The following is a 13,801-nucleotide window of genomic DNA, read 5'->3' on the forward strand; positions in this document are numbered from 1 at the left end:
ATACAGGGATTTAATTTATGGTGGGACAGATTGCAGAGGGCGGAGGCTGTGAGGACGGAGATCACGCAGATGGCGGAGGAGGTAAGGGAAACGTTAGTCTACAAATTTTCATCACATTTGACATATTACTGGGTTCCTCTTTCCACTGACCTGAACAGATGTACAGAATAATTCACAGCTCTGCTGTGCTAAATATTTCATATGGAATCTTTGATTTGGGGAGTGTAAGTAGAACACGAGCGGATGATGTGAGAATCCGCAACAAGCGGCCATCTTATTTCTAGTATTATTATTCCTCCAAACTCTCCAAACTGTCAACACATCACAAAACTGATCCCTGTGTGTCTAGCGGGGGAGAAATCTCCTGCCCTATAATAACCCTGATAAAGTGCAATGCTCTCATCTAGGGATGGTCACTATTCTAATTTATCTATTACCAGTTATTTATATAGCGCACACATGGGTGGGAGGGGGCGTGACTTAGGCAAAGTGGTCGTGGTATTGCGCGCCTACTCGTTGTACTTCATTTTGTGGGCGTGCCCAGCGCTCCACCAGCAGCTGGGCAGCCCCCTGCTCACCTCCCAGCACTGAATACATGCCGTGCGCATGTGCATAGCATGTATGCAGAGATCACTAGCTGCTTTGCAGAGCAGCGGGAGATCAAAGGCTCCCCCGACTGCCCCCCGCCCGCGGGACATTGTGACACGCGGGTAGGACAGGGACTGAATAGCGCAACTGTCCGCTGGAATCCCGACAGTTGGGAGGTATGGGTTTAGGGTGTGGGGTGGGTGGGGGGGAGTTAGGGTTAGGCTGCGGGGAGGGGGGTTATGTTTAGGCACCCCCGGGGAGGGTTAGGCTGTCGGTGGTGGTAGTGTTAGATTTAAGCAGCGGGAATGGGGGGTTCGGTTTAGGCAACACTGGGGAGGGTTAGGCTGTGGGGGGGGGGGGGGAGGGTTAGGGGGATATTTGGGATAAGGTAATTAACCTTGCCCCTGTCTGGCTTCTCAGCATTGCAGAATTTCTAATGCTGTCCTCAGACTGCATGGGACCATTGCAGGACCACATAAGGCTCCGGCAGAATCACTGTCACCATCACTTGGAATTGGGAACATGTCTTGTGAGTGTTTCGCTGTTCACATGTATGATGTGCAATGTAGCCAGAGATGCGAAAAAGATAACTGCCAAGGGGTTGTGAGACAAAAACACAATCGTCTCATCCTGCCGCCTGTAATGTATTCTACAGAACGGCATTTATCCCGCATGGGTCCCCTGACAATAGCAATGGCCAAGCTGGGCTTTTCATTTTTGAGGTGTTTATAGCAATCCGTGATCCATTGAAATGACCTCTGCTGTCTCCAGTCCCCAAATACTTTATTATATCGAAGTTTTGTCCATTAAAAATAACTTTATGTTTATGCACTTAAAAAATGTTAGTTCCCTTCACACATGAAAGGTTTTAACATCATTCTAAAGTCAATTTATAGACAGATCAGTTGCAAATAAACAACAAAAACTCGAGGGAAATGAATCCATATTCCTGCATGGTCAGTTCTGTTATAAAACCTTGTGTTCTCATTGAAAATCACTAGCTTTGTAATATGTCAATTACATAAAATCTGTTAAGCAGTCCCAGTGTACCCTTTCCTCTCCATCCTTCCAAAAGTGTTCATTTTCCTGCTGAGCACCACCTGGCACTGAGACCGGGCTGGCAGCAGCGGTGAAAGTCAGGCGGAGGGGACAGAGAATCTGTGCCTCTGACTTTGCACTGGCACATGCTGTAGGAGCTATGGGGTTGTCCAAACACAGACAGGGTAGCCAACAGGGGGGGTCCGCGGGGACAGGAGTCCAGGACCCTTACAGAGATGGGGCCCCAACCCTGGCTCCTACCGCCAATACCTGGAGAGCTGTACAACGACAGCGGGCTGATGCCCAGGAAGGACTTCTTATAACAAGACTACCCTGTGCATTAGCTCTCTGTGAATCATTCCTGCAGGTCCGCAACGCTGTCCCTGTATGTAACATCACAATGTGTGACATCACATAGGGGTAAAGTGGTGCGGTAGAATTTTTTTTTTGGGGGGGTGGAGGGCGCGTTCTGTCTGTTTTGCCAGTCCCGAGCCCCACAATTTCTGATGGGAGCCCTGAACACAGGTATTGAATGATGCAGCACCACAGAGACAAAAAGTCCCATGTAGGAAAATTAGCATAGTCCTATTTTTCATACAGTATATTTACATCATACATTACACGGGCATTCACTCCGACGTTGCAACCAATGCCCTTGAGTGGGGATTGCCCATTATCACTATAATGAGTTAGTGAAGGACGGAACCATCACCGTTCACCGTGGTTTGTTTAAGTACAAGTAGATTTGCAGTGGTGCAAAGTTTTGTATTGGTAAATCTGCATTATTTAATATGTATGAATAGGGTTGGATGGATAATGGTTGGCTCCTTCTGCTGTGAGGTGTGTTTCGGGTAGACCTGGCAACACTAAGACAAATTCCACTGACATGATATGCTAACTCTTATAGCCAAATGTGCAATGAAACAAATACTTCATGGTATAGTTTTGAGAATTCTGTTCCTTTGTAACAAATTGAGACACTTTGACTGATCATAATTGTCAAATTAATGTTTTTGTTCCCAACTTTGCCTACTTCTCTCTCCAGGGCACGCTGCCAGCACCGAAACCCTTATTTGTGCAACCTGGGGAGAGCGGAAATCTTATCACTGTGTCTGGAACAGGCATGCTCCATTATCAGGAGGTTCTAATTACCGTCGGTAATTTCCCTGCCATTCCCCTCACTGAGCACTTTCTGCTGTTACAGAATCCCCTTTGCACATACATCCATGTGCCTCAGCGCAGGACCCCGGCTATCCATCCAATCTCATCTGCAATCACTTGTGGATAATGTCAGCGCACTGGAATGCTTGCAGCGGATTATTTATGAGCTGTGTTAGTTGGTCAGGATGTGCACTTAGAGTGGTTCTCAGTGAAAAGCTCATCCCCATTCTGCTTAGGGCGAGGATTAACATACCTCTGTCCAACGTCCTTAAGGGAACCGGTCAGGATCCTGGCAGTCGAAATACCGACGCCAGATTAGCGACACGGATCAGAATGCCCATTTTGATGTCCCTACAGAATTTGTGTAACTTACTGCAGGATCATGGTAGCTCTCTGCCACTGTGTGTCCTTGTACTGTATATTGGGGGTCATTCCGACCCGATCGCTCGCTGCAGTTTCTCGCAGTGCAGCGATCGGGTCAAAAACGGCGCCGGCGCATGGCAGCCGTCGTTGCCTAGCTATCGCCTCTGAGACAGAGGCGGTCGCTGGGCGGGAGGGGGCTGGACGGCGGCGTGGTCCGGCCAACGCAGGCGTGGCCAGACTGTTGAAGGGGAGGGTCCGCGGCTGCTGCATGACGTCACACGCAGCCGCTGCTGGCCGGGGAGCGACAAGTAGCTCCCGGCCAGCACGCTAAAGCTCCGCTGGTCGGGAGCTACTCTTGAAGTGCAAAGGCACTGACATGCGGGGCGGACTAGCCCTGTACTGTGCGTCCCCCCGCATGTCAGTGTGAATGATCGTAGCTGTGCTAAATTTAGCACACCTACGATCAACTCGGAATGACCCCCATTGTCTACACTCCTACAGTCTAACACAGGGGTGGGGAACTTCAGGCCCGCGGGCCATATAAGGCTCGCAAAGCCACGTGATCCGTCCCTCCCAGGCTCACCTAACCAAGGGAGATGACGGGCGCCCGCTGAGATTTTGTTACTAGCGGGCGCTCAGCTTCTTCCCCTCAGCAGCAGCCAGAGGTAGGAGCTCACTCCTGAGCTCCGACTTCTGGCTCTGGCAGTGTGCGTGTGTGCCTGTGGGAGAGATGTCATGACGTCTCTCCCATAGTTCTGAGGAGCGGGCAGCCAGGCAGAGGGCAAGGGTCCGGAAGCAGGAGCGGGGCTGGTGAGTATTGTGTTTTTTCTTTCTTTTAGTGTGTGTGTGTGTGTGTGTGTGTGTGTGTAAGCGGCGCTACTAGGGGTCATATCTAATGGGGGCATATCTACTGGGGGCAGGCTAATTTTTAAATTGATAATTTTTGTATGGCTCCCAAAGTTTTATACATATCCAAATGGCCCTTGGTAGAAAAAAGGTTCCCCACCCCTGGTCTAACAGATCAGATGTAGGAAGGGCAGGATACAGTAGAGATGAGCGGGTTCGGTTTCTCTGAATCCGAACCCGCCAGAACTTCATGTTTTTTTTCACGGGTCCGAGCGACCCGGATCTTCCCGCCTTGCTCGGTTAACCCGAGCGCGCCCGAACGTCATCATGACGCTGTCGGATTCTCGCGAGGCTCGGATTCTATCGCGAGACTCGGATTCTATATAAGGAGCCGCGCGTCGCCGCCATTTTCACACGTGCATTGAGATTGATAGGGAGAGGACGTGGCTGGCGTCCTCTCCGTTTAGACACTTGATTTACTAATTTTGGGGAGCATTAGGAGTACTCAGTAGTGTACAGTGCAGAGTTTTGCTGATAGTGACCAGTGACCACCACTTTTATTTATAATCCGTTCTCTGCCTGAAAAAAGCGATACACAGCACACAGTGACTCAGTCACATACCATATCTGTGTGCACTGCTCAGGCTCAGGCCAGTGTGCTGCATCATCTATTATCTATATATAATATTATATATCTGTCTGACTGCTCAGCTCACACAGCTTATAATTGTGGGGGAGACTGGGGAGCACTACTGCAGTGCCAGTTATAGGTTATAGCAGGAGCCAGGAGTACATAATATATTATATAGTGAGTGACCACCAGACACACAGTGCAGTTTATTTAATATATCCGTTCTCTGCCTGAAAAAAGCGATACACACAGTGACTCAGTCAGTCACATACCATATCTGTGTGCACTGCTCAGGCTCAGGCCAGTGTGCTGCATCATCTATATATATTATATATCTGTCTGACTGCTCAGCTCACACAGCTTATAATTGTGGGGGAGACTGGGGAGCACTACTGCAGTGCCAGTTATAGGTTATAGCAGGAGCCAGGAGTACATAATATTATATTAAAATTAAACAGTGCACACTTTTGCTGCAGGAGTGCCACTGCCAGTGTGACTAGTGACCAGTGACCTGACCACCAGTATATAATATTAGTAGTATACTATCTCTTTATCAACCAGTCTATATTAGCAGCAGACACAGTACAGTGCGGTAGTTCACGGCTGTGGCTACCTCTGTGTCGGCACTCGGCAGCCCGTCCATAATTGTATATACCACCTAACCGTGGTTTTTTTTCCTTTCTTTATACATACATACTAGTTACGAGTATACTATCTCTTTATCAACCAGTCTATATATTAGCAGCAGACACAGTACAGTGCGGTAGTTCACGGCTGTGGCTACCTCTGTGTCGGCACTCGGCAGCCCGTCCATAATTGTATATACCACCTAACCGTGGTTTTTTTTTCTTTCTTTATACATACATACTAGTTACGAGTATACTATCTCTTTATCAACCAGTCTATATTAGCAGCAGACACAGTACAGTGCGGTAGTTCACGGCTGTGGCTACCTCTGTGTCGGCACTCGGCAGCCCGTCCATAATTGTATATACCACCTAACCGTGGTTTTTTTTTCTTTCTTTATACATACATACTAGTTACGAGTATACTATCTCTTTATCAACCAGTCTATATATTAGCAGCAGACACAGTACAGTGCGGTAGTTCACGGCTGTGGCTACCTCTGTGTCGGCACTCGGCAGCCCGTCCATAATTGTATATACCACCTAACCGTGGGTTTTTTTTCTTTCTTTATACATACATACTAGTTACGAGTATACTATCCCTTTATCAACCAGTCTATATATTAGCAGCAGACACAGTACAGTGCGGTAGTTCACGGCTGTGGCTACCTCTGTGTCGGCACTCGGCAGCCCGTCCATAATTGTATATACCACCTAACCGTGGTTTTTTTTTCTTTCTTTATACATACATACTAGTTACGAGTATACTATCTCTTTATCAACCAGTCTATATATTAGCAGCAGACACAGTACAGTGCGGTAGTTCACGGCTGTGGCTACCTCTGTGTCGGCACTCGGCAGCCCGTCCATAATTGTATATACCACCTAACCGTGGTTTTTTTTTCTTTCTTTATACATACATACTAGTTACGAGTATACTATCTCTTTATCAACCAGTCTATATATTAGCAGCAGACACAGTACAGTGCGGTAGTTCACGGCTGTGGCTACCTCTGTGTCGGCACTCGGCAGCCCGTCCATAATTGTATACTAGTATCCAATCCATCCATCTCCATTGTTTACCTGAGGTGCCTTTTAGTTGTGCCTATTAAAATATGGAGAACAAAAATGTTGCGGTTCCAAAATTAGGGAAAGATCAAGATCCACTTCCACCTCGTGCTGAAGCTGCTGCCACTAGTCATGGCCGAGACGATGAAATGCCAGCAACGTCGTCTGCCAAGGCCGATGCCCAATGGCATAGTACAGAGCATGTCAAAACCAAAACACCAAATATCAGTAAAAAAAGGACTCCAAAACCTAAAATAAAATTGTCGGAGGAGAAGCGTAAACTTGCCAATATGCCATTTACCACACGGAGTGGCAAGGAACGGCTGAGGCCCTGGCCTATGTTCATGGCTAGTGGTTCAGCTTCACATGAGGATGGAAGCACTCAGCCTCTCGCTAGAAAACTGAAAAGACTCAAGCTGGCAAAAGGCAAAGCACCGCAAAGAACTGTGCGTTCTTTGAAATCCCAAATCCACAAGGAGAGTCCAATTGTGTCGGTTGCGATGCCTGACCTTCCCAACACTGGACGTGAAGAGCATGCGCCTTCCACCATTTGCACGCCCCCTGCAAGTGCTGGAAGGAGCACCCGCAGTCCAGTTCCTGATAGTCAGATTGAAGATGTCAGTGTTGAAGTACACCAGGATGAGGAGGATATGGGTGTTGCTGGCGCTGGGGAGGAAATTGACCAGGAGGATTCTGATGGTGAGGTGGTTTGTTTAAGTCAGGCACCCGGGGAGACACCTGTTGTCCGTGGGAGGAATATGGCCGTTGACATGCCAGGTGAAAATACCAAAAAAATCAGCTCTTCGGTGTGGAGGTATTTCACCAGAAATGCGGACAACAGGTGTCAAGCCGTGTGTTCCCTTTGTCAAGCTGTAATAAGTAGGGGTAAGGACGTTAACCACCTCGGAACATCCTCCCTTATACGTCACCTGCAGCGCATTCATAATAAGTCAGTGACAAGTTCAAAAACTTTGGGTGACAGCGGAAGCAGTCCACTGACCAGTAAATCCCTTCCTCTTGTAACCAAGCTCACGCAAACCACCCCACCAACTCCCTCAGTGTCAATTTCCTCCTTCCCCAGGAATGCCAATAGTCCTGCAGGCCATGTCACTGGCAATTCTGACGAGTCCTCTCCTGCCTGGGATTCCTCCGATGCATCCTTGCGTGTAACGCCTACTGCTGCTGGCGCTGCTGTTGTTGCCGCTGGGAGTCGATGGTCATCCCAGAGGGGAAGTCGTAAGCCCACTTGTACTACTTCCAGTAAGCAATTGACTGTTCAACAGTCCTTTGCGAGGAAGATGAAATATCACAGCAGTCATCCTACTGCAAAGCGGATAACTGAGGCCTTGGCATCCTGGGTGGTGAGAAACGTGGTTCCGGTATCCATCATTACTGCAGAGCCAACTAGAGACTTGTTGGAGGTACTGTGTCCCCGGTACCAAATACCATCTAGGTTCCATTTCTCTAGGCAGGCGATACCGAAAATGTACACAGACCTCAGAAAAAGAGTCACCAGTGTCCTAAAAAATGCAGCTGTACCCAATGTCCACTTAACCACGGACATGTGGACAAGTGGAGCAGGGCAGGGTCAGGACTATATGACTGTGACAGCCCACTGGGTAGATGTATGGACTCCCGCCGCAAGAACAGCAGCGGCGGCACCAGTAGCAGCATCTCGCAAACGCCAACTCTTTCCTAGGCAGGCTACGCTTTGTATCACCGCTTTCCAGAATACGCACACAGCTGAAAACCTCTTACGGCAACTGAGGAAGATCATCGCGGAATGGCTTACCCCAATTGGACTCTCCTGTGGATTTGTGGCATCGGACAACGCCAGCAATATTGTGTGTGCATTAAATCTGGGCCAATTCCAGCACGTCCCATGTTTTGCACATACCTTGAATTTGGTGGTGCAGAATTTTTTAAAAAACGACAGGGGCGTGCAAGAGATGCTGTCGGTGGCCAGAAGAATTGCGGGACACTTTCGGCGTACTGGCACCACGTACAGAAAACTGGAGCACCACCAAAAACTACTGAACCTGCCCTGCCATCATCTGAAGCAAGAAGTGGTAACGAGGTGGAATTCAACCCTCTATATGCTTCAGAGGTTGGAGGAGCAGCAAAAGGCCATTCAAGCCTATACAATTGAGCACGATATAGTAGGTGGAATGCACCTGTCTCAAGTGCAGTGGAGAATGATTTCAACGTTGTGCAAGGTTCTGATGCCCTTTGAACTTGCCACACGTGAAGTCAGTTCAGACACTGCCAGCCTGAGTCAGGTCATTCCCCTCATCAGGCTTTTGCAGAAGAAGCTGGAGGCATTGAAGAAGGAGCTAAAAGGGAGCGATTCCGCTAGGCATGTGGGACTTGTGGATGCAGCCCTTAATTCGCTTAACAAGGATTCACGGGTGGTCAATCTGTTGAAATCAGAGCACTACATTTTGGCCACCGTGCTCGATCCTAGATTTAAAGCCTACCTTGGATCTCTCTTTCCAGCAGACACAGGTCTGCTGGGGTTGAAAGACCTGCTGGTGACAAAATTGTCAAGTCAAGCGGAACGCGACCTGTCAACATCTCCTCCTTCACATTCTCCCGCAACTGGGGGTGCGAGGAAAAGGCTCAGAATTCCGAGCCCACCCGCTGGCGGTGATGCAGGGCAGTCTGGAGCGACTGCTGATGCTGACATCTGGTCCGGACTGAAGGACCTGACAACGATTACGGACATGTCGTCTACTGTCACTGCATATGATTCTCTCAACATTGATAGAATGGTGGAGGATTATATGAGTGACCGCATCCAAGTAGGCACGTCACACAGTCCGTACTTATACTGGCAGGAAAAAGAGGCAATTTGGAGGCCCTTGCACAAACTGGCTTTATTCTACCTAAGTTGCCCTCCCACAAGTGTGTACTCCGAAAGAGTGTTTAGTGCCGCCGCTCACCTTGTCAGCAATCGGCGTACGAGGTTACATCCAGAAAATGTGGAGAAGATGATGTTCATTAAAATGAATTATAATCAATTCCTCCGCGGAGACATTGACCAGCAGCAATTGCCTCCACAAAGTACACAGGGAGCTGAGATGGTGGATTCCAGTGGGGACGAATTGATAATCTGTGAGGAGGGGGATGTACACGGTGATATATCGGAGGGTGAAGATGAGGTGGACATCTTGCCTCTGTAGAGCCAGTTTGTGCAAGGAGAGATTAATTGCTTCTTTTTTGGGGGGGGGGTCCAAACCAACCCGTCATATCAGTCACAGTCGTGTGGCAGACCCTGTCACTGAAATGATGGGTTGGTTAAAGTGTGCATGTCCTGTTTTGTTTATACAACATAAGGGTGGGTGGGAGGGCCCAAGGACAATTCCATCTTGCACCTCTTTTTTCTTTTCTTTTTCTTTGCATCATGTGCTGATTGGGGAGGTTTTTTTTGGAAGGGACATCCTGCGTGACACTGCAGTGCCACTCCTAGATGGGCCCGGTGTTTGTGTCGGCCACTAGGGTCGCTAATCTTACTCACACAGTCAGCTACCTCATTGCGCCTCTTTTTTTCTTTGCGTCATGTGCTGTTTGGGGAGGGTTTTTTGGAAGGGACATCCTGCGTGACACTGCAGTGCCACTCCTAGATGGGCCCGGTGTTTGTGTCGGCCACTAGGGTCGCTAATCTTACTCACACAGCTACCTCATTGCGCCTCTTTTTTTCTTTGCGTCATGTGCTGTTTGGGGAGGGTTTTTTGGAAGGGACATCCTGCGTGACACTGCAGTGCCACTCCTAGATGGGCCCGGTGTTTGTGTCGGCCACTAGGGTCGCTAATCTTACTCACACAGCTACCTCATTGCGCCTCTTTTTTTCTTTGCGTCATGTGCTGTTTGGGGAGGTTTTTTTGGAAGGGACATCCTGCGTGACACTGCAGTGCCACTCCTAGATGGGCCCGGTGTTTGTGTCGGCCACTAGGGTCGCTAATCTTACTCACACAGCTACCTCATTGCGCCTCTTTTTTTCTTTGCGTCATGTGCTGTTTGGGGAGGGTTTTTTGGAAGGGCCATCCTGCGTGACACTGCAGTGCCACTCCTAGATGGGCCCGGTGTTTGTGTCGGCCACTAGGGTCGCTAATCTTACTCACACAGCTACCTCATTGCGCCTCTTTTTTTCTTTGCGTCATGTGCTGTTTGGGGAGGGTTTTTTGGAAGGGCCATCCTGCGTGACACTGCAGTGCCACTCCTAGATGGGCCCGGTGTTTGTGTCGGCCACTAGGGTCGCTAATCTTACTCACACAGCTACCTCATTGCGCCTCTTTTTTTCTTTGCGTCATGTGCTGTTTGGGGAGGGTTTTTTGGAAGGGACATCCTGCGTGACACTGCAGTGCCACTCCTAGATGGGCCCGGTGTTTGTGTCGGCCACTAGGGTCGCTTATCTTACTCACACAGCGACCTCGGTGCAAATTTTAGGACTAAAAATAATATTGTGAGGTGTGAGGTATTCAGAATAGACTGAAAATGAGTGTAAATTATGGTTTTTGAGGTTAATAATACTTTGGGATCAAAATGACCCCCAAATTCTATGATTTAAGCTGTTTTTTAGTGTTTTTTGAAAAAAACACCCGAATCCAAAACACACCCGAATCCGACAAAAAAAATTCGGTGAGGTTTTGCCAAAACGCGTTCGAACCCAAAACACGGCCGCGGAACCGAACCCAAAACCAAAACACAAAACCCGAAAAATTTCAGGCGCTCATCTCTAGGATATAGTAGTCCTGGAAACTTCACTCATATTTTATTTTATCCTACTATGCAAATTACTGACACAACAACTTTGCTGCCTAAGTAATAGATAAAAACTGAAGTTATTTACTCCACAAATGGAGACTTCAGCTGCCGGTAATAAATAAATTTTGAAAGAAGGCAAACTAAGGCCTGTGTTGCCCCTTTTATTGTTACGTACTACAGGCAGACGCTAATAGCACATTTCTTCTTTTAAATTTTATTGCTACAAAGTTTCATCTAAACTGTAAAAATAAGAGGAGGTCATGAAATTGTATGGCTGAAAGAAGATGGGATAGAGCTATGAGGTGATATGGCTGGATGAGGATGGGATAGAGATCTATGAGGTGAAATGGCTGGAGGAGGATGGGATAGAGATCTATGAGGTGAAATGGCTGGAGGAGGATGGGATGGAGCTAGGAGGTGATATGGCTGAAGGAGGATGGGATGGAGTTATGAGGCTGGAGGAGGTTGGGATGGAGCTATGAGGTGATATGGCTGTAGGAGGATGGGATGAAGCTATAAAGTGATATGGCTGTAGGAGGATGGGATAGAGCTCTATGAGGTGATATGGCTGGAGGATGATGGGATGGAACTATGAGGTGATATGGCTGGAGGATGATGGGATGGAACTATGAGGTGATATGGCTGGGGGAGGATGGGATGGAGCTATGAGGTGATATGGCTGGAGGATGATGGGATGGAACTATGAGGTGATATGGCTGGAGGAGGATGGTGTGGAGCTATGAGTTGATATGGCTGTAGGAGGATGGGATGAAGCTATAAGGTGATATGGCTGTAGGAGGATGGGATAGAGCTCTATGAGGTGATATGGCTGGAGGATGATGGGAAGGAACTATGAGGTGATATGGCTGGAGGAGGAATGGGATGGAGCAGTGACATTATATGGATGCAAGAGGATGGGATGAAGCTATAAAGTTACAATGATGTTATATGGTTGGAGGAAGAAGGGATGGAGCTACAGTATGAGGTGATATGGCTAAAGGAGGATAGGATTGAGCAATGAAGTGATATGGCTGGAGGAGGATGGGGTGGAGCTATAAAGTTATATGGCTGGAGGAGGATGGGATGGAGCATTGAAGTTAAGTGGCTAAAGGAGGATGGGATGGAGCAATGAAGTGAAATGGATGGAGGAGGATGGGGTGGAGCTATAAAGATATATGGCTCGAGAAGGATGGAATGGAGCAATGAAGTTAAGTGGCTTTAGGAGGATGGGATGGAGCAATGATGTCATAAGGCTTGAGGAGGATGGGATGGAGCTATGAGCTGATAAGGCTGGAGGAGGATGGGATGGAGCAATAATGTTATATGGCTTGAGGAGGATAGGATGGAGCTATGAGGTGATATGGCTGGAGGTGGATGGGATAGAGCTCTATGAGGTGATATGGCTGGAGGAGGATAGGATGGAACTACAAAATTATATGGCTGGAGGAGGATGGGATGAAGCAAGGAAGTTAAGAGGCTGGTGGAGGATGCGATGGAGCAATGACGTTATATGGCTTTAGGAGGACCGGATGGAGCAGTGACATTATATGGCTTGAGGAGGATGGGATGGAGCTATGAGGTGATATGGCTGGAGGAGGATGGGATGGAGCAGTGATGTTATATGGCTTGAGGAGGATAGGATGGAGCTATGAGGTGATATGGCTGGAGGAGGATAGGATGGAGTATGAGGTTATATGGTTGGAGGAGGATGGGATAGAGCTCTATGAGGTGATACGGCTGGAGGAGGATGGGATCGAACTATAAAGTTATATGGCTGGAGGAGGATGTAATAGAGCAATGAAGTTAAGAGGCTGGAGGAGGATGGGATGGAGCAATGACATTATATGGCTTGAGGAGGATGGGATGGAGCTATGAGGTGATATTGCTGGGGGATTATGGAAGGAGCTATAAAGTTATATGGCTTGCAGAGGATGAGATGAAGCAATGATGTTAAATGGCTTGTGGAGGATGGGTTGGAGCTATGAGGTGATATGGCTTGTGGAGAATGGGATGGAGCTATGAGGTGATATGGTTGGAGGAGGATGGGGTGAAGCTTTAAAGTTATTGCTAGAGGAGGATGGGATGGAGCAATGACGTTATAAATCACTGGAGGAGGATGGATTTGACCTATGAAGTTATATGGCTGAGGAGGATGGTGTGGAACTATGACGTTACATGGCTGGAGGAGGATATGCTGGAGCTATGAGGTGATATGGCTGGAGGTGGATGGGATGGAGCAATGATGTTATATGGCTTGAGGAGGATAGGATGGAGCTATGAGGTGATATGGCTGGAGGAGGATGGGATGGAGCTCTATGAGGTGATATGGCTGGAAAAGAATGGGATGGAGCTATGAGGTGATATGGCTGGAGGAAGATGGGATAGAGCAATGATGTTATATGGATGGAGGAGGATGGGATGAAGCTATAAAGTTATATACTGTAGCTGAGGATTGGTATGGCTGGAAAAGAATAGGATGGAGCTATGAGGTGATATGGCTGAGGAGGATGGTGTGGAGCTATGATGTTACATGGCTGGAGGAGGATATGATGGAGCTATGAGGTGATATGGTTGGAGGAGGGAGGTATGGAGCAGTGATGTTATATGGCTTTAGGAGGATGGGATAGAGCTCTATGAGGTGATATGGATGGGGTATTATTGGAAGGAGCTATACAGTTATATGGATGGAGGAGGATGAGATGGAGCAATGAAGTTA

At 48.1% G+C, this 13,801-nt stretch overlaps 1 long non-coding RNA gene across 1 annotated transcript in view; it reads left to right on the forward strand.

The window, feature by feature from the left end:
- Positions 1-634: 634 nt before the first annotated feature.
- Positions 635-13,801, forward strand: part of LOC134980541 (uncharacterized) — a 139,987-nt gene continuing 126,820 nt past the window's right edge. The window contains exon 1 of the long non-coding RNA XR_010190426.1: positions 635-764. This is a non-coding gene — a long non-coding RNA (uncharacterized LOC134980541). The remainder of the gene's footprint in view (positions 765-13,801) is intronic.

This window comes from Pseudophryne corroboree, chromosome 12 (genome assembly GCF_028390025.1).
Source record: "Pseudophryne corroboree isolate aPseCor3 chromosome 12, aPseCor3.hap2, whole genome shotgun sequence".
NCBI lineage: Eukaryota > Metazoa > Chordata > Amphibia > Anura > Myobatrachidae > Pseudophryne > Pseudophryne corroboree.